Source organism: Salmo trutta, chromosome 3 (genome assembly GCF_901001165.1).
Source record: "Salmo trutta chromosome 3, fSalTru1.1, whole genome shotgun sequence".
NCBI lineage: Eukaryota > Metazoa > Chordata > Actinopteri > Salmoniformes > Salmonidae > Salmo > Salmo trutta.
The window spans coordinates 41,763,310-41,787,267 of NC_042959.1; the positions used below are offsets into that span (position 1 = coordinate 41,763,310).

The 23,958-nt window shown below is 43.6% G+C and overlaps 1 pseudogene; it reads left to right on the forward strand.

Annotated features, from left to right (window-relative positions):
* The first annotated feature begins 495 nt into the window (after positions 1–495).
* LOC115165376 (receptor-type tyrosine-protein phosphatase U-like) overlaps positions 496–23,958 on the forward strand; it is a 282,163-nt pseudogene continuing 258,700 nt past the window's right edge.

A 23,958-nucleotide genomic window follows, 5' to 3' on the forward strand; every position in this document is an offset into this window, starting at 1 on the left:
TAGCAGCCAGCCAAAGTGGTCGGCTCCGCACAAGGTACTCCTATTCATGGCTCAAAAGGTACCTGGTCTTTTGTCGTGTGCTAAAAAGATTTGCCGTATCCACTCAACCTGCGAAGCTGTCAGAATAATTAATCTGTTTCCCATTCTGCAGACTGTGTCCATTGCTGCAGATCTGCTCATCTCACCTTTGATCATAAAGCCACCAGTGAATCCATTGTTGAGGCTACTTTGAGTCACTGGTCACAGTGGATCTGGTGTGACATCTTTTGGGAGATCATCAGGTGGATGACCTCAGCACCCAGAACCAATCAGTTACTCCATTTTGATGGAGACTAGGCTATTGCAAGAGACTAGGTGGATGTATGTGAATGCTTGGCGAGGCACACACACACGGAGAGTGAGAGACATGTAGCGAGTTCAGTCTTACCTCAGAAAAACCTTTAGACGCCAGAATAGTTGCAAGATGGTGCCACTTGGAGGCGTCCGTCGCATATTTTTAATCACACACATATCGAGACAGAACGTGTGCTTGGCGGAAGAGTGAAAATGTTCTGTACTGTTTATCCTGGCGTCAGTTAGCACGTCTTGCACTACTGCTGCTGTCTCGCAACTACGTTTCAGAAAGAATTAGGGAATCGATAGGCTGGAGTCCACAATTAGCACATCGGTCCTCGCGGAGTCACTGAAATTATTTCTGCATCTATTCCAAACTGGACTAAAACAGCACAATGAACAACTGCGCATTTCTACTGATCCTGGCCGTTCAAATCTACGCCGAAGGCATAGAGGGACCAACAGGTAAAGAGCCCATTTCTTCATGTTTTCAAGTCACTGCGCACTTGGGAAGCGATGCATCCAGTGTGGAGAGTTTTAAATCGATGTATTGATCCTGAAAAGGGGTGTGAAAGGTGTCGCAGTATGTTTTCCGCAGTTAACTTTATTCATAGGCGACTGAAGGCTATTCAATGGAAGGCTCGATTTATTGGATAATGAAGAGGGTTTACTGATAATTGTCAAGATGCGAGATGAGGGGCTTTTCATAAGAATAGGCAACTTTTATGAAAATGTGTTTCATTAGATTGCTTCGAATCTGAGAATAGTGCTTGTTTTGTGGCTTACTGTTTTAAGACTTGACCCTCAGTTTAACAGATCAGAATCCACCTCACATTCCCGCTTTTTGTTATAGCTTTACCATATTTAAAGAAACGGGTAGTCTAGGGTATGTTATTAGTATATTCGCCTAATCCTTTACAGCCAATATTTCCCCCTTGGAAGTAGGCTATTCAAACAGTGCGTCGGCTACCCTGTCATGATAACCTATTCGTATTTTTTGCTACTCTAATTCTAGATGAACATTTCTGGACATTAAATTCCCGAAATTGCATTCCAACCTGTAAATGTGGATACAGCTTCACCGATGTTTTGTGTTAAGTTCCGTTTTAAAGCCTCATATCTAATTGAAATATGCAGACTGCTGAGGGAAAATCACGCTTTGATTGAGAACATGTGCTGACCAGCTGGCAAGTGTCTACACTGTCATTTTCAACCTCTCCCTGACCCAGTCTGTAATACCTACATGTTTCAAGCAGACCACCATAGGCTATGTGCCCAAGAACGCCAATATAACTGTCTAAATGACTATCACCTCATAGCATCAAATCTGTAGCCATGAAAGGTTAGTAATGGCTCACATAAACACCATCATCCCAAACACCCTGGACCCATTCCAATTTGCATACAGCCTCCACAGATGACGCAATCTCTATTACACTGCCCTCTCCCACCTGGAGAAACACCTACGCTATATATACAAAAGTATGTGGACATCCAATCAAATGAGTGGATTCGGCTATTTCAGCCACAGCCGTTGCTGACGTGTATAAAATCGAGCACACAGCCATGCAATCTCCATAATCGACATCCAAGATGCCATATGTCCCGTGTATATATATTTTTTCTTTGCATATATTTTTCTTAACCTCAACTTCAACATACTCTCCTGCAATCCGCCTCACTCAATGTGGTATGGATCTGCTATTTTCTTTACTTTAGAACCAGAACCCCCAACAGTAGCTAGCCAGCTAACTAGCTACTAGCTAGTAGTCAGCTAGCCACTGCTAGTGGTCATCAGTTAACTTTTAGCCCGGACAGCTCTTGCCAGTCTGCACAGCGCAATTCAAACCAGAGCAAATCGGACTTATTTTTCTCCATATCTCCGGATTCCTACAGCAAGCTCTGAACCGTTTCACCTGGATCATCGCAGCTAGCTATCTGCTATCCGAGTGGCCACTCCTGGCTAACATCTCTGTCACGAAGCAAGCACCAATTAACCTGGAGCTAGCCTATGCTAGGCCCATCTCCCTGCTAGCTGAAGAGGTCCATCAGCCACTCCTCGGGCTACAATACCTATTTTGCCAATTGGCCTATACCCCTTTTACTGCCGATTATGGAGCCCCGCCGATCCATCACGACTGGACTACCAACGTAATCTGCCCAAGGGTCTTCTCAACAGGCTCCTCCATCGCGACCTCCCCCTGAATGCCCATCTGCTAGCCTGCTAGCCGCGGCCCGCTAGCTGTCTAGAGCATATCGGACTGTTAACTGAAGAGGCCCGTCAATATAGCTATTTTGCCAATTGGCCTGGACCTAGAGGTCGACCGATTAATCGGAATGGCCAATTAATTAGGGCCGATTTCAAGTTTTCATAACAATCAATCTTAATAACATAATCACTAGTTAACTACACATGGTTGATGATATTCCTAGTTTATCTAGGGTGTCCTGCATTGCATATTATCGATGCGGTTCCTGTTAATTTCTCATTGAATCACAGCCTACTTCGACAAACGGGTGATAATTTAACAAGTGCATTTGCGAAAAAAGCACTGTTGTTGCACCAATGTACCTAACCATAAACATCAATGCCTTCTCTTTAAAATCAATACACAAGTATATATTTTTAAACCTGCATATTTAGTTAATATCGCCTGCTAACATAAATTCTTTATAACCAGGGAAATTGTGTCACTTCTCTTGCGTTCCGTGCAAGCAGTCAGGGTATATGCAGCAGTTTGGGCCGCCTGGCTCATTGCGAACTGTGTGAACTCCATTTATTCCTAACAGGCCGTAATTAATTATGACACAACATTGAAGGTTGTATAATGTAACAGCAATATTTAGACTTAGGGATGCCATCCGTTAGATAAAATACGGAACGGTTCCGTATTTCACTGAAAGAATAAACGTTTTGTTTTCGAAATGATAGTTTCCGGATTCGACCATTTTAATGACCAAAGGCTCGTATTTCCGTGTGTTATTATGTTATAATTAAGTTTATGATTTGATAGAGCAGTCTGACTGAGCGATGGTAGGCACCAGCAGGCTCGTAAGCATTCATTCAAACAGCACTTTCGTGCATTTGCCAGCAGCTCTCCGTAATAATTCAAGCATTGTGCTGTTTATGACTTCAAGCCTATCAACTCCCGAGATTAGGCTGGTGTAACCGATGTGAAATGGCGAGCTAGTTAGCGGGATGTGCGCTAATAGCGTTTCAAACGTCACTCGCTCTGAGACTTGGAGTAGTTGTTCCCCTTGCTCTGCATGGGTAACGCTGCTTCGAGGGTGGCTGTTGTCGATGTGTTCCTGGTTCGAGCCCAGGTAGCGATGAGAGGGACGGAAGCTATACTGTTACACTGGCAATACTAAAGTGCCTATAAGAACATCCAATAATCAAAGGTATATGAAATACAAATTTGTATAGAGAGAAATAGTCCTATAATTCCTATAATAACTACAACCTAAAACTTCTTACCTGGGAATATTGAAGACTCATGTTAAAAGGAACCACCAGCTTTCATATGTTCTGAGCAAGGAACTTAAATGTTAGCTTTTTTACATGGCACATATTGCAGTTTTACTTTCTTCTCCAACACTTTGTTTTTGCATTATTTAAACCAAATGCCTCGGCCCGCTAGCTGTCTGAATGGCCGTGTCTTCAGCCCGCCTAGCTACTCATTGGACCTCTATGATCACTCGGCTACGCATGCCTCTCCCTAATGTCAATATGCCTTGTCCATTGCTGTTTTGGTTAGTGCCTTATTTCACTGTAGAGCCTCTAGCCCTGCTCAATATTCCTTAGCTAACCTTTTAGTTCCACCTCCCACACATGCGGTGACCTCACCTGGTTTAAATGATGTTTCTTGAGACATCATCTCTCATTGTCACTCAATGCATAGGTTTACCGCCACTGTATTCATATCCTACCATACCTTTCTTTGTCTGTCCATTATGCCTTGAATCTATTCTACCGTGCCCAGAAACCTGCTCCTTTTACTCTCTGTTCCAAACGTACTAGACGACCAGTTCTTATAGCCTTTAGCTCCACTCCCATTACCCAGGCACTCTGTAAAAGCCTTAGCTTCATGCATGTTAACATTAGAAGCCTCCTCCCTAAGTCTTTTTAATTCACTGCTTTAGCACACTATGCCAACCCAGATGTCCTAGCCGTGTCGGAATCCTGGCTTAGGAAGACCACGAAAAACCCTGAAATGTCCATCCATAACTATAACATTTTCCGACAAGATAGAACTGCCAAAGGGGGCAGAGTTAGCCTGCAGAGTTCTGTCTTACTATCCAGGTCTGTGCCCAAACAATTTGAGCTTCTACTTATAAAAATCCACCTTTCCAGAAACAAGTCTCTCACCATTGCCACTTGCTATAGACCACCTTCTGTCTCTAGCTGTGCCCTGGACACCATATGTGAATTGACTGCCCCCCCCCGTCTATCTTCAGAGCTCGTGCTGTTAGGTGACCTAAACTGGGACATGCTTAACACCCTGGCCATCCTACAATCTAAGCTTGATGCCCTCAATCTCACACAAATTATCAATGAACCTACCAGGTACAACCCCAAATCCGTTAACACGGGCAACCTCATAGATATCATCCTAACCAACCTGCCCTCCAAATACCTTTGCTGTCTTCAACCAGGATCTCAGCGATCACTGCCTCATTGCCTGCGTCCGTAATGGGTCTGCGGTCAAACGACCACCCCTCATCACTGGCAAGTGCTCCCTAAAACACTTCAGCGAGCAAGCCTTTCTAATCGACCTGGCCTGGGTATCCTGGAAGGATATTAAACTCATTCCGTCAGTAGAGGATGCCTGGTTATTCTTTAAAAGTGCTTTCCTCACCATCTTAAATAAGCATGCCCCATAAAAAAAATAGAACCAGGAAAAGATATAGCCCTTGGTTCACTCCAGACCTGACTGCCCTTGACCAGCACAAAAACATCCTGTGGTGTACTGCATTAGCATCGAATAGCCCTCGCGATATGCAACTTTTCAGGGAAGTTAGGAAAGCAAAGGCTAGCTTTTTCAAACAGAAATTTGCATCCTGTAACACAAACTCCAAGAAGTTCTGGGACACTGTAAAGTCCATGGAGAATAAGAGCACCTCCTCCCAGCTGCCCACTGCACTGAGGCTAGGAAACACTGTCACCACCGATAAATTTCAATAAGCATTTTTATATGGCTGGCCATGCTTTCCACCTGGCTACCCCTACCATGGTCAACAGCCCTGCACCCCCCCCGGCAACTCGCCCAAGCCTCCCCCATTTCTCCTTCACCCAAATCCAGATAGCAGATGTTCTGAAAGAACTGCAAAATCTGGACCCTTACAAATCAGCCGGGCTAGACAATCTGGACCCTCTCTTTCTAAAATTATCCACCAAAATTGTTGCAACCCCTATTACTAGCCTGTTCAACCTCTCTTTCGTATCATCTGAGATCTCCAAAGATTGGAAAGCTGCCGCGATCATCCCCCTCTTCAAAGGGGGAGACACTCTAGACCCAAACTGCTACAGAAAGGTAGGATAGATATAGGTCTAAGGTCTTCGAAAGCCAAGTTGACAAACAGATCACTGACCATTTCGAATCCCACCGTACCTTCTCCGCTATGCAATCTGGTTTCCGAGCTGGTCATGGGTGCACCTCAGCCACGCTCAAGGTCTTAAAGGATATCATAACCGCCATCGAGAAAAGACACTACTGTGCAGCTGTATTCATCGACCTGGCAAGGCTTGCGACTCTGTCAATCACCACATTCTTATCGGCAGACTCAACAGCCTTGATTTCTCAAATGACTGCCTCGCCTGGTTCACTAACTACTTCTCTGATAGAGTTCAGTGTGTCAAATCGGGGGGCTGTTGTCCGGACCTCTGGCAGTCTCTATGGGGGTGCCACGGGGTTCAATTCTTGGGCCGACTCTCTTCTCTGTATACATCAATGATGTCGATCTTGCTGCGGGTGATTCTCATATCCACCTCCTTCACTCATGCTGCCAAACATACCCTCGTAAAACTGACCATCCTAGCGATCCTTTACTTCGGCGATGTCATTTACAAAATAGCCTCCAACACTCTTTACTGAGCAAATTGGATGCAGTCTATCACCAAAGCCCCATATACTACCCACCACTGCGACCTGTACACTCACGTTAGCTGGCCCTCGCTTCATTTTTGTTGCCAAACCCACTGTCTCCAGGTCATCTATAAGTCTATGCTAGGTAAAGCTCTGCTTTATCTCAGCTCACTGATCACCATAGCAGAACCCACCTGTAGCACGCGCGCCAGCAGGTATATTTCACTGGTCACACCCAAAGCCAATTCCTCCTTTGGCTGCCTTTCCTTCCAGTTCTCTGCTGCCAATGACTGATATCTATCTCCCTCACTAACTTTAAGCACCAGCTGTCAGAGCAGCCTACAGATCACTGCACCTGTACATATCCCATCTGTAAATAGCCCATCCAACTACCTCATCCCCATACTGTTATTTTATTTATTTTGCTCCTTTGCACCCCAGTATGTCTACTTGCACATTCATCTTCTGCACATCTATCACTCCCGTGTTTAAATGCTATATTGTAATTACGACGCCACTATGGCCTATTTATTGCCTTACCTCCCTTAATCTACCTCATTTGCACACACTGTATATAGACTTTTTCTATTGTGTTATTGACTGTATGTTTTATTCCATGTGTAACTCTGTGTTGTTGTTTATGTCGCACTGCTTTGCTTTATCATTGCCAGGTCGCAGTTGTAAATGAGAACTTAACTAGCCTACCTGGTTAAATAAAGGTGTGAAAAAAATCAAACATTGGCAGTAGATGGCCTTACTGACTAGCTCAGTGACTTTCAATGTGGCACCGTCATAGGATTCCAACTTTCCAACAAGTCAGTTAGTACAATTTTTGCTTTACTAGAACTGCCCCGGTCAACTGTAAGTGCTGTTATTGTGAAGTGGAAACATCTAGAAGCTTCAACAGCTCAGCCGTGAAGTGGTAGGCCACACAAGCTCACAGAACGGGACCGCTTAAGTGCATAGTGGGTAAAAACTGTCTATCCTTGGTTGCAACACTCACTACCAAGTTCCAAATTGCCTCTGGAAGCTGTTGGGGTTCGTTTCCTTGTTCCTTGTCAATCATTGTCCAATTGGTGAAATTAGCATTATGACAATATCTTTAACTAAATCATTCAAAAACCTTTATTAATGCAATTGCAGACAGAAGTTGACATCAGGAACATAACGCATGTTTCCGAGTAAGTTCTGCAAAATTTTAAAGGTCCCAAGTTATTTTATTAAACCCGAAGTCCAGCCCTTGTGATGTCACTGTATGCATCATTACCTTCTACTCTTCAGACCAAGTCCATGCATACACAGCTATATAAACTTGCAAGAGTAGTTCCAGTGTTTTCTAAGGCCTAGACAATAAATGTCCACTCCCCAAAGTTGATTTATTCGTGGAATGTCTGACTAGTCTCTTATCTCCTACACTCCCCTGCAAAGTTCTGTCTCAGTCACACATTTCTCAGAGGGGTCTCTTTATAAGAGGCAGAATTTGGAAAACAACTGTGGAACAATACTAAACCTCTATAATGAATATATATTGTTAATCTGTAGTCTAGGACCCTATACATGTAAGGAGGGAGGGGTCTTATAACCCCTCCCCTTCTATTAATACAACATAAGCATAATACATTTTTATAATACATCAAACATTTGGTACAGCCCCGATCATGACCCCTAGGTGAAACCCTTTCAAAGCAATGTCAGCACAAGAAACAAACCTTTTCAAAATATAAAGGCCTATGGGCTAGGCTGCATGAGGTGTGCGACTATGATTAGAAAAGGTCAGGAAAAAAGGCATTGTTTCTTGCCTTACACTGGGCATCATTCACAAGTGATAATATACACTGCTCAAAAAAATAAAGGGAACACTTAAACAACACAATGTAACTCCAAGTCAATCACACTTCTGTGAAATCAAACTGTCCACTTAGGAAGCAACACTGATTGACAATAAATTTCACATGCTGTTGTGCAAATGGAATAGACAACAGGTGGAAATTATAGGCAATTAGCAAGACAACCCCAATAAAGGAGTGGTTCTGCAGGTGGTGACCACAGACCACTTCTCAGTTCCTATGCTTCCTGGCTGATGTTTTGGTCACTTTTGAATGCTGGCGGTGCTTTCACTCTAGTGGTAGCATGAGACGGAGTCTACAACCCACACAAGTGGCTCAGGTAGTGCAGCTCATCCAGGATGGCACATCAATGCGAGCTGTGGCAAGAAGGTTTGCTGTGTCTGTCAGCGGTGTCCAGAGCATGGAGGCGCTACCAGGAGACAGGCCAGTACATCAGGAGACGTGGAGGAGGCCGTAGGAGGGTAACAACCCAGCAGCAGGACCGCTACCTCCACCTTTGTGCAAGGAGGAGCAGGAGGAGCACTGCCAGAGCCCTGCAAAATGACCTCCAGCAGGCCACAAATGTGCATGTGTCTGCTCAAACGGTCAGAAACAGACTCCATGAGGGTGGTATGAGGGCCCGACGTCCACAGGTGGGGGTTGTGCTTACAGCCCAACACCGTGCAGGACGTTTGGCATTTGCCAGAGAACACCAAGATTGGCAAATTCGCCACTGGCGCCCTGTGCTCTTCACAGATGAAAGCAGGTTCACACTGAGCACATGTGACAGACGTGACAGAGTCTGGAGACGCCGTGGAGAACGTTCTGCTGCCTGCAACATCCTCCAGCATGACCGGTTTGGCGGTGGGTCAGTCATGGTGTGGGGTGGAATTTCTTTGGGGGGCTGCACAGCCCTCCATGTGCTCGCCAGAGGTAGCCTGACTGCCATTAGGTACCGAGATGAGATCCTCAGACCCCTTGTGATGGTGCGGTTGGCCCTGGGTTCCTCCTAATGCAAGACAATGCTAGACCTCATGTGGCTGGAGTGTGTCAGCAGTTCCTGCAAGAGGAAGGCATTGATGCTATGGACTGGCCCGCCCGTTCACCAGACCTGAATCCAATTGAGCACATCCGGGACATCATGTCTCGCTCCATCCACCAACGCCACGTTGCACCACAGACTGTCCAGGAGTTGACGGATGCTTTAGTCCATGTCTGGGAGGAGATCCCTCAGGAGACCATCCGCCACCTCATCAGGAGCATGCCCAGGCGTTGTAGGGAGGTCATACAGGCACGTGGAGGCCACACACACTACTGAGCCTCATTTTGACTTGTTTTAAGGACATTACATCAAAGTTGGATCAGCCTGTTGTGTGATTTTCCACTTTAATTTTGAGTGTGAATCCAAATCCAGACCTCCATGGGTTGATAAATTGGATTTCCATTGATTATTTTTGTGTGATTTTGTTGTCAGCACATTCAACTATGTGAAGAAAAAGTATTTAAGATTATTTTATTCATTCAGATCTAGGATGTGTTATTTTAGTGTTCCCTTAATTTTTTTGAGCAGTGTATAATTCACAAGTGATAGGCTAATATTTTCATCCATCAGACTATTCTTGATTTAATCTTGTCTTTACATAAAGTACCAGTCAAAAGTTTGGACACACCTACTCATTCAAGGGCCCAACATCAGCATGATTTTCTTCCAATTAGCCAATTACGGTGGTGCATTGTCTGTGGATCATCATACGAGTGGTTGAACTCCCCCCACTCTTTTCCATGTGTGTCGGCTGGTTTCACAGATGAGGCGATGTTAGGTTGATTCGGTCTTGACTTTAATGCAAGGGTTGGAACTGGTTCTGGGAACAGAACAGAGAACCAGAAAATAACACAATTATTTGACAAACAGAACCCAAACCGGAAAAGAAAGTATTCAGTTCCACAACAGAACATTTTATTTTATTTTTTATTGAACTTTTATTTAACTAGGCAAGTCAGTTAAGAACAAATTCTTATTTACAATTACAGCCTACCCTTGTTTAAAGCATGGGAGCGGGTTAATAACGTTATTTTACATTCCAGGCGTTTTTTTTCAGTCCCACAAAAATCACAACAAAGTGCCTATGCAAAGCCCTCACTCTGTCATGCAGAAACTTATTCCAGCGTCTGCCAACCAGCTGGAAATCGTTGTGTGTGTTACCTGCTTTGTGTGTGCTACCTGCCCCTACCCTCTGAAGCATAGGTTACTGTAGCCTACTGACAATATTACATGCAAGTTTCAGAAACTACTCAGGCTATATAGAATAAGCAGAGGTTAAACATAAGCTGAGACTCAAAGAGACCGAGAGGAAGATGAATGGGGCCCCTGGTGAAGAGCGTGCCTGCCTTCGACTGACCATACAAATCACAGCACTTGGTGTTAAGCTGAAATTCATAAAACACACATGGATAAGTTTGATTTTTCTGCTGCCTGTAGAATGAGTAACCCAGTCGCTGTCTGGCACTCATCCAAGTAGCCCTGCCACATTGTATATCAGTGGGAAGGGGAGCAGAGACAGGAGAGCACAGCACTCCTCTCATAAGTACACTGCTTAATCACACAAGGCTTGGGAGGATGGGGGTAGGATGGTCTGGGGGACACCTAGGGGGTTATAGCACCACCCTGGGGACCCGCTCTGAGACAAAACCGCCTGTCACTCTATATGACAAAATCACTCCCTCTCTGTCTTTTCCCTTCTCCCTCCTCGCCCTCTCCCTACAGATGTTGGTTGGTCTGGCTCGTCGTGGAAATGTTTCCCCTCTGTGGGTCCAAAAACAACATTGATAGATGTTTCTTCTGTAATGATTTGCAACCTTTTCTCTTGGACTTTTTGTAATAGACTTGAACCAAATTAACACTCAAAAAATTTACCCAATATGCCTACAGACCCAGTGGACTCTGAGGCCAGTATCTAAGCTAAACATGTAGAGTATAATATTCAGTGGATATTTCATAATTAACACAATAAAGCTCCTCCCAAGAGAAACATGAGTGGATACACAGCATGCATTTATTTTGATTTTTTTTATTTCACCCTTATTTAACCAGGTAAGCTAGTTGAGAACAAGTTCTCATTTATAACTGCGACCTGGCCAAGATTAAGCACAGCAGTGCGACACAAACAACAACACAGAGTTACACATGGAATAAACAAGCATACAGTCAATAACACAATAGAAAAAAAGAAAGTCTATATACAGTGTGTGCAAATGGCGTGAGGAGGTAAGGCAATAAATAGGCCATAGTAGTGAAGTAATTACAATTTAGCAAATTTAACACTGGAGTGATAGATGAGGAGATGGTGATGTGCAAGTAGATATACTGGTGTGCAAAAGAGCAGAAAAGTAAATAAAAACAATATGGGGATGAGGTAGGTAGATTGGGTGGGCTATTTACAGATGGGCTATGTACAGCTGCAGCGATCGGTTAGCTGCTCAGATAGCTGATGTTTAAAGTTAGTGAGGGAAATACAAGTCTTTTTTTGCAATTAGTTCCAGTCATTGGCAGTAGAGAACTGGAAGGAAAGGCAGCCAAAGTAGGTGTTGGCTTTGGGGATGACCAGTGAGATATACCTGCTGGAGCGCCTGCTACGGGTGGATGTTGTTATCATGGCTAGTGAGCTGAGATAAGGAGGAGCTTTACCTAGCATAGACTTATAGATGACCTGGAGCCAGTGGTTCTGGCGACGAATATGTAGCGAGGGCCAGCCGACTAGAGCATACAGGTTGCAGTGGTGGGTGGTATAAGGGGCTTTGGGGACAAAACGGATGGCACTGTGATAGACTGCGGAAGGAGTGTTTTATGACATTGAAGCTCGTCTGTTGGGGCTAGGGGGCAGTATTTGCATGGCCGGATAAAAAACGTACCCAATTTAAACTGGTTACTACTCTTGCCCAGAAACGAGAATATGCATATAATTAGTAGATTTTGATAGAAAACACTCTAAAGTTTCTAAAACTGTTTGAATGGTGTCTGTGAGTATAACAGAACTCATATGGCAGGCCAAAACCTGAGAAGATTCCATACAGGAAGTGCCCTGTCTGACAATTTGTTGTCCTTCAGTTGCATCTCTATCAAAAATACAGCATCTGTGCTGTAATGTGACATTTTCTAAGGCTTCCATTGGCTCTCAGAAGGCGCCAGAAAGTGTAATGGGGTGTCTGCTGTCTCTGGGCGAAGAACAGCAGGATAATTTGTGAGTGGTCAGCCTGGGAACAGTGACACTGGAGATGCGCGTTCATGAGAATTCAAAAAAAAATTCTTCAACCTTTGAATGAATACAATGTCGCCCGGTTGGAATATTATCGCTATTTTACGAGAAAAATCACATAAAAATAGATTTTTAACAGCGTTTGACATGCTTCAAAGTACGGTAATGGAATATTTTGAATATTTTTGTCACGAAATGCGCTTGCGCGTCACCCTTCGGATAGTGACCTGAACGCACGAACAAAATGGAGGTATTTGGATATAACTATGGATTATTTGGAACCAAAACAATATTTGTTGTTGAAGTAGAAGTCCTGGGAGTGCATTCTGACGAAGAACAGCAAAGGTAATCCAATTTTTCTAATAGTAATTCTGAGTTTGGTGAGGGCCAAACTTGGTGGGTGTCAAATTAGCTAGCCCGTGATGGCCGGGCTATGTACTCAGAATATTGCAAAATGTGCTTTCGCCGAAAAGCTATTTTAAAATCTGACACCGCGATTGCATAAAGGAGTTCTGTATCTATAATTCTTAAAATAATTGTTATGTATTTTTTGAACGTTAATCATGAGTAATTTAGTAAATTCCCCTGGAAGTTTGCGGTGGGTATGCTAGTTCTGAACATCACATGCTAATGTAAAAAGCTGGTTTTTGATATAAATATGAACTTGATTGAACAAAACATGCATGTATTGTATAACATAATGTCCTAGGAGTGTCATCTGATGAAGATCATCAAAGGTTAGTGCTGCATTTAGCTGTGGTTTTGGTTTTTGTGACATATGCTTGCTTTGAAAATGGCTGTGTGATTATTTTTGGCAGGGTACTCTCCTAACATAATCCATAATCTAATGTTTTGCTTTCGCTGTACAGCCTTTTTGAAATCGGACGACGTGGTTGGATTCAGGAGAGGTTTATCTTTCAAATGGTGTAAAATAGTCGTATGTTTGAAAAATTGAAATTATTGGATTTTTGAGATTTTTGTATTTCGCGCCATGCGATCCCGTTGGCTAGGGGTTCCGCTGGCGGAACGCCTAGATGTATTAACTTGGCTTTCGAAGACTTTAGAAAGGCAGGGCAGGATGGATATAGGTCTGTAACAATTTGGGTCTAGAGTGTCACCCCCTTCGAAGAGGGGGATGACCGCGGCAGCTTTCCAATCTTTAGGGATCTCGGACGATACAAAAGAGAGGTTGAACAGATGGGTAATAGGGGTTGCAATGGCGTCAGATCATTTTAGAAAGAATGGGTCCAGATTGTCTAGCCTAGCTTATTTTGTACGGGTCCAGGTTTTGTAGCTCTTTCAGAACATCTGCTATCTGGATTTGGGTGAAGGAGAAGCTGGGGAGGCTTGGGCAAGTAGCTGCAGGGAGTGCGGAGCTGATGGCCGGGGTTGGGGTAGCCAGGAGTAAAGCATGGCCAGCCGTAGAGAAATGCTTATTGAAATTCTTGATTATCGTGGATTTATCGGTGGTGACAGTGTTACATAGCCTCAGTGCAGTGGGCAGCTGGGAGGAGGTGCTCTTATTCTCCATGTATTTTACAGTGTCCCACAACTTTTTGGAGTTAGAGCTACAGGATGCAAATTTCTGTTTGAAAAAGCTAGTCTTTGCTTTCCTGACTGACTGCGTGTATTGGTTCCTAACTTCCCTGAAAAGTTGCATATCGCGTGGACTATTCGATGCTAGTGCAGTCCGCCACAGGATGTTTTTGTGCTGGTCAAGGGCAGTCAGGTCTGGAGTGAACCAAAGGCTATATCTGTTCTTAGTTCTACATTTTTGAAAGGGGCATGCTTATTTAAGATGGTGAGGAAATTACTTTTAAAGAACGACCAGGCATCCTGAACTGACGGGATGAGGTCAATATCCTTCCATAATACCTGGGCCAGGTCGATTAGAAAGGCCTTCTCGCAGAAGTGTTTTAGGGAGTGTTTGACCGCGGTCCCATAGCGGAGGCAGTGATTGCTAAGATCCTGATTGAAAACAGCAGAGGTGTATTTGGAGGGCAAGTTGGTCAGGACAATATCTAAGAGGGTGCCCATGTTTACAGATTTAGGGTTGTACCTGGTGGGTTCCTTGATAATTTGTGTGAGATTGAGGGCATCAAGCTTAGAGTGTAGGACTGCCGGGGTGTAAAGCATATCCCAGTTAGGTCACCTAACAGAACGAACTCTGATTTAACTGGTGTCAAGGGGTTCCACTCATCTTTCAAGCAAACTGCTTAGGAATAATGACTCTGTGTCTGTTTGTCTGCCTGTCTGTTTGTGTGGATGTTCTAGCATGTCCTGCCAGCAATAACTGATGTTGCTGCCGGTGTTGAAGACAGTGGCTCTGCTCTAATAATAAGAGCACATTCTCACTAGGCAGTCATTTAGACTAAGTGTGCCGCTTGATATCCCTTCTCATCTCGAAACTGGGTTAAGTTCTCACAGCATTGAAATAGGTGATAAACTTCGGCACACTTCGGAAAATGAGAGATGTGACACAGGACAATTGGCATAGATTATGCCACTTAGCCGACAGCATATGAGGGACAGATGGGGAGCAGTTTTCTATTCTATTCCCATTGGACAGAGCAGAGGAGGTGAGGGGTGAAAGTGTTGGATAGGGATCCTGTATCATTAAAGAGCAACTGGACGTAATAATGAACTTAGGCCGTTTTCAACCAGATATGTGGCATCGATTGTTAGTTATTTATTCCAATGCCAAAATGGATTTAAAAGTCTTATGTCATGACGTTGCCCTCTTTGAGTACAGGGAGCACAGTTGACCCCCTCCCCCTTGCACCATCCCCCTACCTACCTCTCCCTACCCAGGCCCTGTGAAGGCGGTCGTAAAATTCTAAAGGAGAATGTCCTGCCGCATGGCCCAGTTGAGACAGAGAGGGGTTTCATAGAGAGACAAAGGAAATTCTTCCAACTCACAGAATTGGAGAACCAAACGACATTTATGTTCTGGAGAAGGTATAAAAGATCGGTGAAGAATCCAGCTACAAACTGGTCCGCTTGGTACAATTTTGTGATACCCATTGGAGACAATAGTACCATATTACCATACTAAGGTTTATATAATAGCCTCAGCTATGGGACTTGCATCTAAATGGTTGTATACAATGATTTAATAAGATTAAAGCTATTTGGAATATATTGAGAGGCAATGTACTAATGTTAGTGTGATAGAATTGTATTTCTGTTCAAAGCTTAACTCAGTCATCGGCATGCCCCCAGGGACACAGACAAGACCTGGCGTCATGAGACAGCCTTTTTCTGTCATTCTGAATAAAACCCCCACCCAGGGTTACTTTCTTCAGACCAGGCTTCCACTCCATTATAAGTTGGCCAATAGGTTTGACCATCCAATTCCTCTACTGAAAGTTAACTACACCACGTGGTTAACTTTTAGACTATCGATACCGACAGAATAAGAACAAGTCTTTGATATTAATTATTAGTCTGCAGCTAAGTACTCGATATCATCGAACGCGAAGACCGACGAAACATCCATTCTATAACGACATTAATGAATGTCGCTTTGAAAGATCCATTCTAACCGAGAGAGAGAGAGAGAGAACGCGGACAAAACTCTCCAACAGGACAAAAACTCTCCAACAAGGATCTCGACGACACACTGAGCGTAAATATATATTGATTGCAATTGTTCCCAAATGAGTGAGCGTTCATGTGCAAAGGATTAGCATATCAATTGTTAATATTTATCAACTCTGTGTGCCTTGTCCGCTGCCCTCACCCCCCTTATTTGTTTAACAGGCCGCCATGCCTGTTTAGCCCACTAGGGAACATTACTCCACCAATGCTTTGTAACGATAACCAACTTTGCTTTCTGTGAATTACTTAGTTTAGTAAATAAATGATTTTAAGACAATTGATGTATGGATGACTCTTAGTAAAGGCTGGGTTCGTGCAGATACAACAATTTACGACGTTTGGAATGAGACTGGACGCGAGGTAAAATACACCATTTAAACCAGAAGATAATCGGCCTATACTATAATATAGGAAAGTTATATTAGGAAAATTATAACTTTGTAATCTGAATATTTTCCTTGGTGCCCCGATCTCCTAGTTAATTACAGTAAGTCGCTAAATGACTAAAATGTAAATGTTAATCGCGTAATAATAATTACAGGGAGTTAATTGATAAACATGTCTTCAGTTAATGGTGCCCAAAGACACGACACTAAGTAGGATTAGGGCTAGCACAATTATCATATAATTGTATAACAAACAAATATGGACAATAACTTTGATTTATACATTGTTTCTCATATGTCTTAATACATTTTAGGGGTTTCAACTTCAAGTAGATATAGTTGACCCAATAGCAGTTTTTCATTTTTACATTAAGTTGGTAGTAATTTTACGAGCAGAACAACACCATTGGGAGGAGAAGCTTCATTTAAATGATGACAATCACCGTTGCCATGACAATTAATCGTTACCCAAAATTCCATAATCGTCACAGCCTTAGTAGGTAGGATCAGAGGTGTAAAGCACTTAAGTAAAATACTTTTTGGGGGGTATCTGTGCTTTACTATTTATATTTTTGTCTACTTTTACTTCACTACATTACTAAAGAAAATAATTTACTATTTATTCCATACATTTTTCTTAAAACCAAAAGTACTCGTTACATTTTGAATGCTTAGCAGGACAGGAAAATGTCCCAATTCACACATTTATCAAAAGTACATGCTTGGTATCCCCACTGCCTCTGATCTGGCGGACTCACCAAACACACACATTCTTTGTTTGTAAATTATGTCTGAGTGTTGGAGTGTGCCCCTGGTTATATGTAAAAAAAACAAATTAAACTAGAAAATGGTACCATGTGGTTTTTTTAATATAAGGAATTTGAAATTATTTATACTTTTACTTTTGATACTTAAGTATATTTCAATCCAAATACTACTTGAGTAAAAGTCCAGAAGTATTTTGCTGGTTGACTTTCTTTCACTTGAGTCGTTTTCTTTTAAGGGATCTTTAATTTTACTTAAGTATGACAATTGGGCACTTTTTCCACGACTGGGTGAGATTTGTGTAACCGAGTTCACCCGGCTTTACATGAGGGTTGGTTTTGGATTACAATCTTGCCCACTATCACGAGATGGTAGATTTGTCATGCATGGAGAAACAGCTGTGCTGATTGTGCTCGATTTGATCAAGGCAGCCAGAACCTACAGACAGTGAGATAAAATTCCCGTTACGCAGCGTCTCATATCTGTTTACATAAGACAACACGTCGCCAATGTTATGTTTTTTAAAGAACGTTCGGCCCCTAATCCCTTTATGGAGTGGCCACTTGCTGATGTGTTCGATAGTGATCATGATGTGATCACTCGAGTCTGGAACTCATTTAGTCAAAAGTTGAATTGAGACGATGCGCACTTGTATCCCAACTGGCACTCAATGTTCCAACATTCTAAACCCATTTGCGAGAATCTTGTGTCCTGCCGCAACATGTTTTGGAACATGATTTGCTATGAAACACTGGCAGGCTGATGCACACTCTGGTAAGAGTGAGAAAGTTATAAAACAATGGCACCGAAGCACACACGTCACCACTCACCAGTGACTTAGGGTGCATTCGTAAATTCACTCTGGCAATCTATACACCATACAGTTAAGCACATTCTGGTTTGAGAGAGCACAGAAAAATAGATTTAATTTAAAATGACCGAGCACCAGGTTGATATCTAAGGAAGTCTCGAAGTTTTGCTTGCCTGAGGTAATCTTATGATAAGCTGTAGACTACACTATTTATCAAGAGTTTTCATCTATATTCTTCTATATTCTCCCTAACCCTATCACGGGGGCTGTTCGATGCTAATGCTGAATGCCACAGGATGTTTTTGTGTTGGTTAAGGGCAGTCAGGTCTGGAGAGAACCAAGGGCTATATCTGTTCCTGGTTCTGAATTTCTTGAATGGTGCATGCTTATTTAAGATGGTGAGGAAGGCATTTAAAATAAATAACCAGGCATCCTCTACTGACGGGATGAGGTCGATATCCTTCCAGCATACCCGGGCCAGGTCGATTAGAAAGGCTTGCTCGCTGAAATGTTTCAGGGAGCGTTTGACAGCGATGAGTGGAGGTCGTTTGACCGCTGACCCATTTCAGATGCAGGCAATCAGGCAGTGATCGCTGAGATCTTGGTTGAAAACAGCAGAGGTGTATTTAGAGGGCAAGTTGGTTAGGATGATATCTATGAGGGTGCCCGTGTTTACGGCTTTGGGGTGGTACCTGGTAGGTTCATTGATAATTTGTGTGAGATTGAGAGCATCAAGCTTAGATTGTAGGATGGCTGGGGTGTTAAGCATGTCACAGTTTAGGTCACCTAGCAGCACGAGCTCTGAAGATAGATGGGGGGCAATCAGTTCACATATGGTGTCCAGAGCACAGCTGGGGGCAGAGGGTGGTCTTTAGCAGGCGGCAACGGTGAGAGACTTGTTTTTAGAGAGATGGATTTTTATAAGTAGAAGTTCAAATTGTTTGGGTACAGACCTGGATAGTAGGACAGAACTCTGCAGGCTCTCTCTGCAGTAGATTGCAACACCGCCCCCTTTGGCCGTTCTATCTTGTCTGAAAATGTTGTAGTTAGGGATGAAGATTTCAGAGTTTTTGGTGGACTTCCTAAGCCAGGATTCAGACACGGCTAGGACATCCGGGTTGGTAGAGTGTGCTAATGCAGTGAATATAACAAACTTAGGGAGAAGGCTTCTAATGTTAACATGCATGAAACCAAGGCTATTACGGTTACAGAAGTCATCAAAAGAGAGCGCCTGGGGAATAGGAGTGGAGCTAGGCACTGCAGGGCCTGGTTTAACCTCTTCATCACCAGAGGAACAGAGGAGGACTAGGATAAGGTTACGGCTAAAAGCTACGAGAATTGGTCGTCTATGACGTCCAGAATAGAGAGTAAAAGGAGCAGGTTTCTGGGGGTGATAAAATAGCTTCAAGGTATAATGTACAGACAAAGGTATGGTAGGATGTGAATACAGTGGAGGTAAACCTAGGCATTGAGTGATGATGAGAGAGATATTGTCTCTAGAAACATCATTGAAACCAGAAGATGTCATAGCATGTGTGGGTGGTGAAACTGAAAGGTTGGATAAGGTATAATGAGCAGGGCTAGAGGCTCTACAGTGAAATAAGCCAATAAACACTAACCAGAACAGCAATGGACAAGGCATTTTGACATTAAGGAGAGGCATGCTTAGCCGAGTGATCATAAGGGTCCTGTGAGATTCAGACAGTTAGCAGGGCCATATGTAGCAAGCTGGCAGAAGATGGAGGGAGGTCTGTTTTTAGCCACCTCGTGCGTTTCCGTCTGTAGATTAGAGGGGTTCCGTGTGGTAGGGGGACCAGTCCAATTGGCAAAATAGTTATAGTTATAGTGGCCCAAGAACATTGTCCGATGGACCTATTCAGATAGCAGCCGATAAGACAGCTAACGATTCGCAGGCCGCAGATGGGCGTTCAGGTTATGTCGCGACGGAGGGGCCAGTTGGATAACTCCCTCGGGCAGATAACGTTGATAGTCCAGTCGTGAAGGCCCGATGGGGCTCCGCATCGGCAGTAAAACAGGTCTGGAAAGGTGATTGTAGCCCAGGAGTGGCTGATGGAACTCTTCAGCTGGCTAGTTCCGGAATAATTGATGTTAGCTCCGGGAACGACGTTAGCAAATAGTCACTCGGGTAGCAGCTAGCTAGCTGCAAGATCCAGGTGTAAATGTCCAGAGCCTTCGGTAGAAATCCGGGGATATGGAGAGAAAATAGGTCCGGTATGCTAAGGTCTGAGTCGCGCTGTACAAAACTGGCGATACCTTTTCGAGTTAAGGGATAGCTGATGCCGCCAACCGTGGCTAGCTGAACTCCAACGTTAGCCAGTGAACTGGCCAACCTCTGGCTAACCTCTGGCTAGCTTCTGTTGAGGATTTCAGATTTGAGGTAAATAATACTTTTTTTTAAATTGGTGAGGCGGGTTGCAGGAGAGTGTTTTCAGGTTGAGTTTTTAGAAGAAAAAAATCTATAAAAAGATATGCGAAGAAAATATATATATACACACACACACACACACACACACACACACACACACACACACACACACACACACACACACACACACACACACACACACACACACACACGGGACACGACAAGACGAAGGACATAGACGTCTGACTGCTACGCCATCTTGGTATGATATGTGGCAGGGATTGCAAACTATTACAGACTATAAAGGGAAGCACAGACACGAGCTGCCCAGTGATACGAGCCTACCAGACGAGCTAAGTTACTTCTATGGTTGTTTCTGGGCAAGTAACACTGAAACATATATGAGAGCATCAGCTGGATGACTGTGTGATCACGCTCTCCGCAGCCGATGTGTGTAAGACCTTTAAACAGGTCAACATTCACAAGGCTGCAGGGCCAGACAGATTACCAGGACGTGTACTCCGAGCATGCGTTGACCAACTGGCAAGTGTCTTCACTGACATTTTCAACCTGTCCCTGACTGAGTCTGTAATACCTACGTTTCCAGCAGACCACCATAGTCACTGTGCCCAAGAACACTAAGGTAACCTGCCTAAATCACAACCGAGCCGTAGCACTCACGTCTGTAGCCATGAAGTGCTGTGAAAGGCTGGTCATGGCTCACATCAACACCATTATCCCAGAAACCCTAGACCCACTCCAATTTGCATACCGCCCCAACAGATCCACAGATGATGCAATCTCTATTGCACTCCACACTGCCCTTTCCCACATGAACAAAAGGAACACCTACCTGAGAATGCAATTCATTGACTTCAGCTCAGCGTTCAACACCATATTGGCCTCACTAAGCTAAGGACCCAGGGACTAAACACCTCCCTCTGCAACTGGATCCTGGACTTCCTAACGGGCTGTCCCCAGGTGGTAAGGGTAGGTAACAACACATCTGCCACGCAGATCTTCAACACGGGGGCCCTCAGGGGTGCGTGCTCAGTCACATTCTGTACTCCCTGTTCACTCATGACTGCATGGCCAGGCACGACTCCACCACTATCATTACATTTGCCAATGACAACAATGGTAGGCCTGATCACCGACAACGATAAGCCAGCCTATAGCAACGGTCCCCAACCATATTCGCTACCAGGCCGCACGGAAAGGATAAATGTATTTTTCTTTTTAAATAATCGGTAAAATAAAAGAATTATATCCAATTATAGTCTATTTGTGCAGTAATTACACAACTTGGTGGGGTCTGTTGGTCTTTTTCTCACCACTCTAATATCTCTGTCACGCCCACAACAGTTTACAGATTTTGAACTTGAGTAATGCTATCAGCTGATCTAAGAAGGGCTATAGAAATACATTTGATTTGATTAATGCGTGTGCCGCGAGTTCATCACGTCTGCGTGAGCTGAGTTGCCAACCAACTTTGTACTAGCTAGCTACGTTAGCTGACATGAATAAAAACAAACAAACATCGCTGGAGAGCTTCTTCGGGAAGGGATAAGGGAGATAAAAGGCCCAACGACGATGTTGATAATGCAGAGACAGCAGAGCCCGAGACTGCACATTTTTTAAAACTTTTTTCAATAGATAGTCTTACCTAAAATATTGCGACAAGTGACTCGCACGCTCAAAGCCCCCTGTGCGTATTATGTGGAGATCGCTTGCCACAGTGTTTGAGTTACGAGAGCTGCTGCAGAGATTTCTTTCAGAAAAAAGTCACCACTGGCAGCACATTTCAATGACGAGGAATGGGTCGCAAAACTCGCTTTCCTGTGCGACATATTGAACCAGCTCAACGAACTCAATCTGTCACTACAGGGGAGAATGATAACTGCCTTTAACTTCTTTGGGATAGGGGGCAGTATTTTCACATCCGGATAAAAAACGTACCCGATTTAATCTGGTTACTACTCCTGCCCAGTAACTAGAATATGCATATAATGATTGGCTTTGGATAGAAAACACCCTAAAGTTTCTAAAACTGTTTGAATGGTGTCTGTGAGTACAACATAACTCCTATGGCAGGCAAAAACCTGAGAAGATTTCATGCAGGAAGTGGCCTGTCTGACAAGGTGTTGTTGTTCTTGCTTCTGTTTATTGAAGAGTCAGGATCTTAGCTGTAACGTGACACTTCCTACGGCTCCAATAGGCTCTCAGAGCCCGGGAAAAACCTGAACGATGACGATGCAGCCTCAGGCTGAAACACATAATCGCCTTTGCCAAGTGGTCTATCAGAGGACAATGGAATTAGGCGCATGCCCGATTCGACCCCGTGCAGTATTTTCTTTCGGCTGTTTACCTAATTGCAGATTCCCGGTCGGAATATTATCGCTTTTTTACGAGAAAAATGGCATAAAAATTGATTTTAAACAGCGGTTGACATGCTTCGAAGTACGGTAATGAAATATTTAGAAATCTTTTGTCACGAAATGCACCGTGCGTGCGACCGTTATTTACCATTGGGATAGTGTCTAGAACTCACGAACAAAACGTCGCTGTTGGAACATAACTATGGATTATTTTGGACCAAACCTACATTTGTTATTGAAGTAGAAGTCCTGGGAGTGCATTCTGACGAAGAACAGGAAAGGTAATCAAACTTTTCTAATAGTAAATGTGATTTTGGTGAAGGCTAAACTTGGTGGGTGTCTAAATAGCTAGCCCTGTGATGCCGGGCTATCTACTTAGAATATTGCAAAATGTGCTTTCACCGAAAAGCATTACTCCTCTATGCACTCGGACATATCGAGTGCATAGAGGAGTAATGTATCTATAATTCTTAAAATAATTGTTATGCTTTTTGTGAACGTTTATCGTGAGTAATTTAGTAAATTGTTAGTAAATTCGCCGGAAGTTTGCGGGGGGTATGCACGGGGTCGAATCGGGCACGCGCCTAATTGAGAAATTGAAGTAATAGCATTTCAAAGGTTTTGAAAATCGCGCCACAGGATTCAACTGGCTGTTACGTAGGTGTGACGAATTCGTGATATTCGCGCGTTTTGTTAATCCACAGGCTCAAAGCCGTCACAACAGGCAGACGAGAAATCCGAAAAGTATCAGTAAAGTTCGTAGAAACATGTCAAACTATGTTTATAATCAATCCTCATGTTGTTTCTAGTCATAATAATCAATATTTCAACCGGACAAATGCTTTGTCAATATAAAAGGAAAACAAGAAAGGTGCGCTCTCGGTCTTGCGCATGAAAAACCTCTGGGACACTGCAGTGTCCACTCATTCAGAGTGGTCTTACTCCCTTATTTTTCAGAATACAAGCCTGAAACAATTTCTAAAGACTGTTGACATCTAGTGGAAGCCATAGGAAGTGCAATTTGAGTCCTAAGTCAATGGAATCTGTATAAGCAGTCTATGGAAAACTACAAACATTAGAAAATCCCACTTCCTGGATGGATTTTTCTCAGGTTTCCGCATGCCATATCAGTTC